This window comes from Acomys russatus, chromosome 7 (assembly GCF_903995435.1).
Source record: "Acomys russatus chromosome 7, mAcoRus1.1, whole genome shotgun sequence".
Classification (NCBI taxonomy): domain Eukaryota; kingdom Metazoa; phylum Chordata; class Mammalia; order Rodentia; family Muridae; genus Acomys; species Acomys russatus.
In genome coordinates, this window is record NC_067143.1 from 30,873,549 (window position 1) to 30,880,558 (window position 7,010).

Consider the following 7,010-nt stretch of genomic DNA (forward strand, 5'->3'; position numbering starts at 1 on the left):
TTGTAGACCAGACTGGCCTTGAACTCACAGAGATCTGCCTGCCTCTGCCCCCTGAGTACTGGGATTAAATGTGTGTGCCATCACACTCAGTAAGCCCGGGCTTTCAGTGGGCCTTTGTAGGACATGTGGACTAGGCACTAGGTGAGTGACTCATTTTCTTGAACATGGCTGGGACCCTGAGGCTCCTTACATGTAGGCTAGGCTGTTGGCATATAGGTGCTCTGCCTCTAGGTTGCTTAGCAACCTTGAAGATATCACCTGCCACCAACTGTGTGCCAGACTATAAAAGGGCTGACCTGTCACCTTGCCTCTCTCTTACTTTGTCTCTTACTCTTACACTTCTCTCTTGCACTTTCTCTAAGGGCTTCCTCTCTTACTTTCTCTCTCTCCCTCTCTCTGTCTCTGTCTCTCTACCCTCACGGCCCATTCAGGTGCTAACTGCTCTCCATTTCCCTTCTCCCCAAATAAAATCTCTCCATTTCAGATCTTGCCCCCCTTTCTCTCTCTCTCTCTCTCTCTCTCTCTCTCTCTCTCTCTCTCTCTCTCTCTCACACACACACACACACACACACACACACACACGAATACACTTTCAATCCTAACATAGACTATTAATGCCATATCATTGTTGGTGTGTTCACCCCATGATGGAAACAGACATGTCTTACCCTTCCACATACAGTCGTCATAAATCTCCAGGGTTGGTGAGAGGCCTGGAACAAGTCCCACCCTCAGCAAGTAACAAAACAGCAGAGATTCTCTTGGTGGGTGTCCTAATTAGAGTCCCTACTGCTGTGCTGAAGCCCCATGACCAAAAGCAAGGCGGGAAGGAAGGGGTTTAATGGCTTATGCTTCCACACCACTGTTTGTCTCTAATGGAAGTCAGGGCAGGAACTCAAACACCAGGGCATCCCAGGGCAGGAGCTGATACTGAGGCACAGAGGCCATGGATGGATGCTGCTTACTGGCTTGCTGTCCATGGCTTGCACAGCCATTTTCTTTCTTTCTTTCTTCCTTCCTTCCTTCCTTCCTTTCTCCTTCTTTCCTTTATTTTTCATATGTTTTTGTTTTGCTTTGGAGACAGGGTTCCAGTGTAACAGCCCTCAGCATCCTGGGCTCTCTTTGTAGACCAGGCTGGCCTCAAACTCAGAGATCCACCTGCCTCTGTCTCCCTGCATGCCGGGATTACAGGTGCGCGCCACCATGCCGGGCTCAGCCTACATTCTTATAGAATCCGGGACCACCTCAGTCCTCCCACCTCAGTCAGTAATTAAAAATGCCCTCTAGTGGGATCTTATGGAGGCATTTTCTGACTAGAGACTCCCTTCTTCTTGGATGAGTCCAGCTTGTGGCATGTGGTCATAAGAGTAGGCAGCATAGAGGGTCTTTGCACTTAGCAGTACTTAAGAGATCTTGCCAACAGTCCCACTGGAGCCTCCTTATTCTTTTTCCTGGCTGAGGAGGTGCTAAGGGAATTCATTGTCTTGGTCCTTAATGGTAGGACCTGAGAGGCACCCCAGCGACTGTTTCCTCATGAGGTGGCATCTTACAGCCTGGTCTGAGGCATCACAGCAGTGAGGCCTGTCCTTTGACAGGTTTTATACAGCTGCCTTCTAGATAGCCACGTCTAAAGTGGTTGTCTAGATTTATATAGGCTTGAAGGTACGGTAACTGGACAGGTAACCAACCCTTGAAGCTAGTTTGCCACTAAGACAGGGCTTAACACCTGTCATGTAGCACTCCCTTGATAAAGGTACTCTCAGGTGCACCCACCCTCTAACCTGTGCTAACCCACCCTACGCTGCCTGTGCTAAAGCCTCGTGGTTCTTACTGCCTAGTGCAGGACCTCAGGGTTGGAGATGCGGCAGTCCCTAAGCTCTCTGCTCTAGTCTCTCAGATCCCTCCTCTGCCTCTCATTTCACTGTCCTAGAACCTTCTTCAACATTCCTTTACACTCAGATTCACATCACCTCTTTGCTGTCTTCACCTGGGAGGACCCTGACACCGGTACAGCATCCCAGCTTTACTTGGACTGTTCTTCCCCAGGGACGCTGAGACAGTCCCCATTTTTATCTGCCGGGCTCTGGCCACTGACCTCCTCTCCCTAACCCTGTCCCCCAGCTGCTTAACCCAGTATGAAGATGACCTGTACTCTACTCTGTAGCCCCTCACTCTTGCTGTCACAATGACACACTGCTCAGCTTCTTAACTTTTTAGAAAATGGGCCTGGAGAAATGGATGGATCAAGTGGGTAAGAGCACTGTCTGCTCTTCTAGAAGTCCTGAGTTCAATTCCCAGCAACCACAGGGTGGCTCAGAACCATATCAGTCATGTGATGTGAAGCCCTCTTCTGCAGGTGTACATGCAAGCAGAGCACTCATACATAATAAATAAATAAATAAATCTTTTAAATAAATCTTTTTAGGACACAAAGGATACAGAGTCTTCCCTTTCAAAGTTCAACTCTCTGTCTCTCAGGTCAAGCACCTAGGTTTTCTGCTATCCGCTAAGCATGAACTCACTCTTGAGACAGTACCTCCGGTCCCTCACACCTCCAAACACAGAGAAGATTCTCTCCTTCCTTGACCTAGCATGGCACCTTAGAACCTGGATTCCTAACTTTGCTCTTCCTGCTCACCCCTTCTATGAAGCAGCTAAGGGCTGCCTAACTGAGCCTCTGGGTCTTACTAAGCCTGTCAGGCCTGCTTTCTTTTGCCTCTGAGATGCACTTCCTAAGCCCCCCCCCCATCTCCACCCCCCCACCCCGGCTCTCTCTGACCTCGACTAACCCTTTATCCTTTAATCTACTGAAAACTGGAGAAAGGCTCTAGGAGTTTTGGGACAAATGTGAGGACCCACCTCCGCCCCTCTTGCCCACTTTTTGAAACAGCTAGATACAACAGTCAGGGTATGGCAGCCTTGCTTACGGGCACTAGTAGCAGCCTCCCTACTGGCCCAGGAGGCTTCTAAGGTTTGGTCTTCTCTGTCTTCTCACCACAAGGATCTCCTATCACACAAGAGCCTCTCCACTCTGCCCCCTTCTAAAAGCGTCAGCTTTTTCACATCACCTCCTTGGAAAACTCCTTATCTCATTTGGTTTCTGACCTCCCCAAGGCCACCACCCACACCCATTCTCACCTGGAGTCGCTTGAAACCCTTACTTATGGTAACCCATAACTTTCTGTTTCCCCTTTGCCACATCCTGACTATACTTGGTTTATAGAGGGGGGAACTCGTCTCTAAGCTCCAGTGGCTCCTGCCGAGCAGGCGATGCCACAGTCTGCCCTGACAAGATTGTTGAACCTGCCCCTCCACCACCTGGCACTACTGCTCAGGACGCAGAGCTCAGAGCCCTCACCAGAACCCTCACCTTAGCATGAGACAGAACTGTCAATATATACACGATTCCAAGTCTGCTCTTCACTTTCTACACCAGCATGATTCCATCTGGCAGGAGAGAGGTTTTCTCACCATTAGAGGCATAACTGTTACTAATGGGCCTCCCATCCTAAAGCTGCTAGAAGCGTCTTATCTTCCCAAGCAGGCAGCAGTTATTCAGTGTTACTCCGGCAGCCAGTGTCACCAGGCACTTACTAAGATATAGCCTTGGGAAACTCTTCAGCTGACAAGATGGCTAGACATTCTCACCTTCCTTCCTCTAGTCTCCTCCTGGCTCCTCCCAGCCTAATCCGTACCTGCTCTGAGCCCCAACGACAGGCCTTCCGAGCTATGGGAGCTGTCACGGGTCTTCAGGGCTGGCTCTTTCTATGGGACAGGACTGTTCCCCTGACTTGCACACGAAGTCCTTCCCCATAGCTATTCACAATGCTTTTCGCACTGGGGCTCAGCCTCTCTACCGATTTCTCCAACACCTCTTCTGCCCTAGCTTTTCTGCCCTCCTCAAGGCTGTCACCCAGGAATGGGGCATCTGTACTTGAACATCCCACAGGGTCTCCCTTGTGATCCCCTCCTCCCTTTAACCCACATCAATTTCAGGGTATGTTTTTCCAGGCAAGGACTGGCAGATAGATTTCTAACAGAAAAACACAAATATCCTCTTACCATTGTAGATGCTTTCTCACTATGGATAGAGCCTTCTCTGCTATAGCTGAGACTGCAGAAGTGTTCCCACCAAATGAATAATATCCTACTCGGATTTGAACTGCCTAGATCCATACAACTGGATAATGGTCCCACATTCATTTCTAAAGTCACTCAGTTAGTCTGGAGGTCCTTAGGTGTACAGTGGCAACCCACTCCCTCCTCCCAGACCCCAGTCCACAGGTATAATAGGCTAATGAATTTATTAAGACTCATTTGTCCAGTCTGGTCTACAAAGTGAGTCCAGGACAGCCAAGGCTACACAGAGAAATCCTGTCTCAAAAAACCAAAAAAAAAAAAAAAAAAAAAAAAAAAAAAGATTCATTTGTCAAAACTGTCTTCTGGACTCCACCTTCCTTGGACTGAGTCAATGTGCCACTGTCCCTTTCTTCTGGGAAATTTACTTCCTTCGGAACCAGTCCCACTCCGCGACTATCCTCTCTCATTCTCTTGAGACATCTCCTGGAACACGCTGATCGTGTTCTCCTTCAGCTCGCTACTGATCCGGTCACCCAAACCATATTACCAGAATTTGGGTTTATTTGAAAGCCTCTCGCCTACAGGCCTTCAAACCACACTGTATGCGTTCACATCTGCTCATCCTTATCACACCATCGGCGGCGGCGGCGGCGGCGGCGGCTAAACTACAAGGAATTAAAACCGGGATCCACCTGTCGCAGCTCAAATGGCTCTTATCTGATAAGCAGAGTTGCCTGTCTACAGGACCTCTGAAGCTTAAGCTTTCCCACTTACCACCCATCCCTGAGAATGGCTCCGTTTCTCACCCTCTTACTGGGGGCTTTGTTCTCCCAAGCTCCGGCGCTGCAGGACCCAGACAAGCCTGCAAGTTCCAGATATATGCCATACAGAGTAATAGACTCCTTGGTCGTATCTTCTGTCCAGCCTCTGGCTGCCGATCACAGATCTTACTAACTTTTGACCCCCAAGCAGTCTTTTACGCAACCGTGGAAAGGAAAAGCCCAGCTTCAATCTATGTGACAACTCCACGCTTTGGGCTTCAGACCCAGGACGAGTAGCCAAGGTGCCTTTTGAACTAAGGTGGACTTCCAGGTTCTCCCAGCATCCCTCAGTCCCCACCTCAGGGCAGGGCTGGCATACCCCTGCCTTCTACCCTGAATTTTCCAGCCCAAGGCAGTGGAGGGCGGTGTTTTCCCTCCCCCAGAGACTCTTCACTATAATTCAAACATTTTGGTTCCCCTTTCTCTTCCTCTTTTTTTTTTGTGTGTGTGTGTGTGTGTGTGTGTGTGTGTGTGTGTGTGTGTGTGTTCCCTCTCCCTCTCTTCCTCCCTCCCCTCCCTCCCTCCTCTCTCCCTCTCTCTCTGCACACATACACTTTTCTGTCCCCCTCTGCATGGTGACTTCACTGGCTCTCTTCTTTGGGACCAGTGAACCTGCCTAAAACTGCTTCCAATAAATCTGCATTTATATACTTTAGCTTGTCTTGAATGAGCTCATTTTCCTGATGCACCACGGCCCTTTGTCCTTTCCAAGACCAAGCAAACCGGACCTCCTCTGAGGGCCCCTCCTGAGCTGTAAGTACCATCACTCTGTCTGTCTGTTTTTTGTTTTTCAAGACAGGCTTTCTCTATGTAGCCCTGGCTGTTCTGGAGTCACTTTGTAGACCAGGCTGGCCTCGAATTTACAGAGATCCCCCTGCCTCTGCTTCTCCGAGTGCTGGGATTACAGGTGTGCACCACCACAACTAGCTAGTAGCATTACTCTGACCCGGGATAGGGTATGCAGCCTCAATAACTCCACTATAGAACCATGCCAGGTATGGCTACCTTCACCATCTGGGACTCCTGAGATAAGAAAGTGGATCTAAGGGGCGGTGGGGCAAATCTACACCTATATGGCTAGCCCATCCTGCAGAGGGGGCGTGGTAAGTTTTAGATCTCTCGAGGAAGCACCTGCCATCCTTCTAGATGAATAGTAGAGGCTATTTAGTGGTATAAAGTCATCCTACAGTGTAGGCCATATGAGGCCTTTTGGAAGACTGTTCTAAATGAGTCCCTGAGTCTGCTCCGCATTTGTGGCAGTAACGGTGACCCCTTTGATGTAATGTCCTGCTTCCTTTGTGTTCCCTTACCATAGTCCCTGCTCATAGCTATTCCTCTCACTCATGCAACCCTAAATTTTACGTTTTGTAACCTCAAAACCATTTCCTCCCCCCTCATTACCGAATGAAAAGAAAAAAAAAAAAAGAAAGAAAGAAATAGAAGAAAGGATATGACTGCTTCCAGGTGTGGTGGAGAGAAAGTTTACTGTAGACATGTGGGTGAGCAGAGCCAGAAGGGGACACATCTGGGAAAGCCCAGAGAGGTCATGACCCTGAGCCATGTGGGGGGAGGGGAAAGGGAGCAGGGGAGGGGAAAGGGGAGAGGAGAACAGACTACAGCAGCCCAGGAGGTCAAAGATACAAAAGGAGATGGTAATAAAAATGTCTAGATTAAGCCTGGCTCTGTGGCGCATGCCTGTAATCCCAGCACTCAGGAAGCAGAGGCAGGTGGATTGCTGTGAGTTCAAGGCCAGCCTGGTCTAGAAAGTAAGTCCAGGACAGCCAAGGCTACACAGAGAAACCCTGTCTTGGGGGCGGGGTAACGTCCCCAAACCCCCAAAATGTCTGGATTATATAGAGAAGAGCCTCTGGGGGAAGTGCAGCCCAGCTGCTGGGCTGCAGAGTTCAGGGTAGAGGGCGGGGTATGCCAGACATACCCTGTAACAGGTAGGTGCTGGGGATGCTGGGAGAACTTGGAGACCAGGACCCCTTAGTATATTATAGAGTCACCTTGGCAGCTTGTCTTGGTGCCTCTTTACTCCCTGAAGACAGCAGGTGACTGCCTCTTCAATATCCGCTCTCAGTCCTGGCCCTCATGAGCATGTACCAG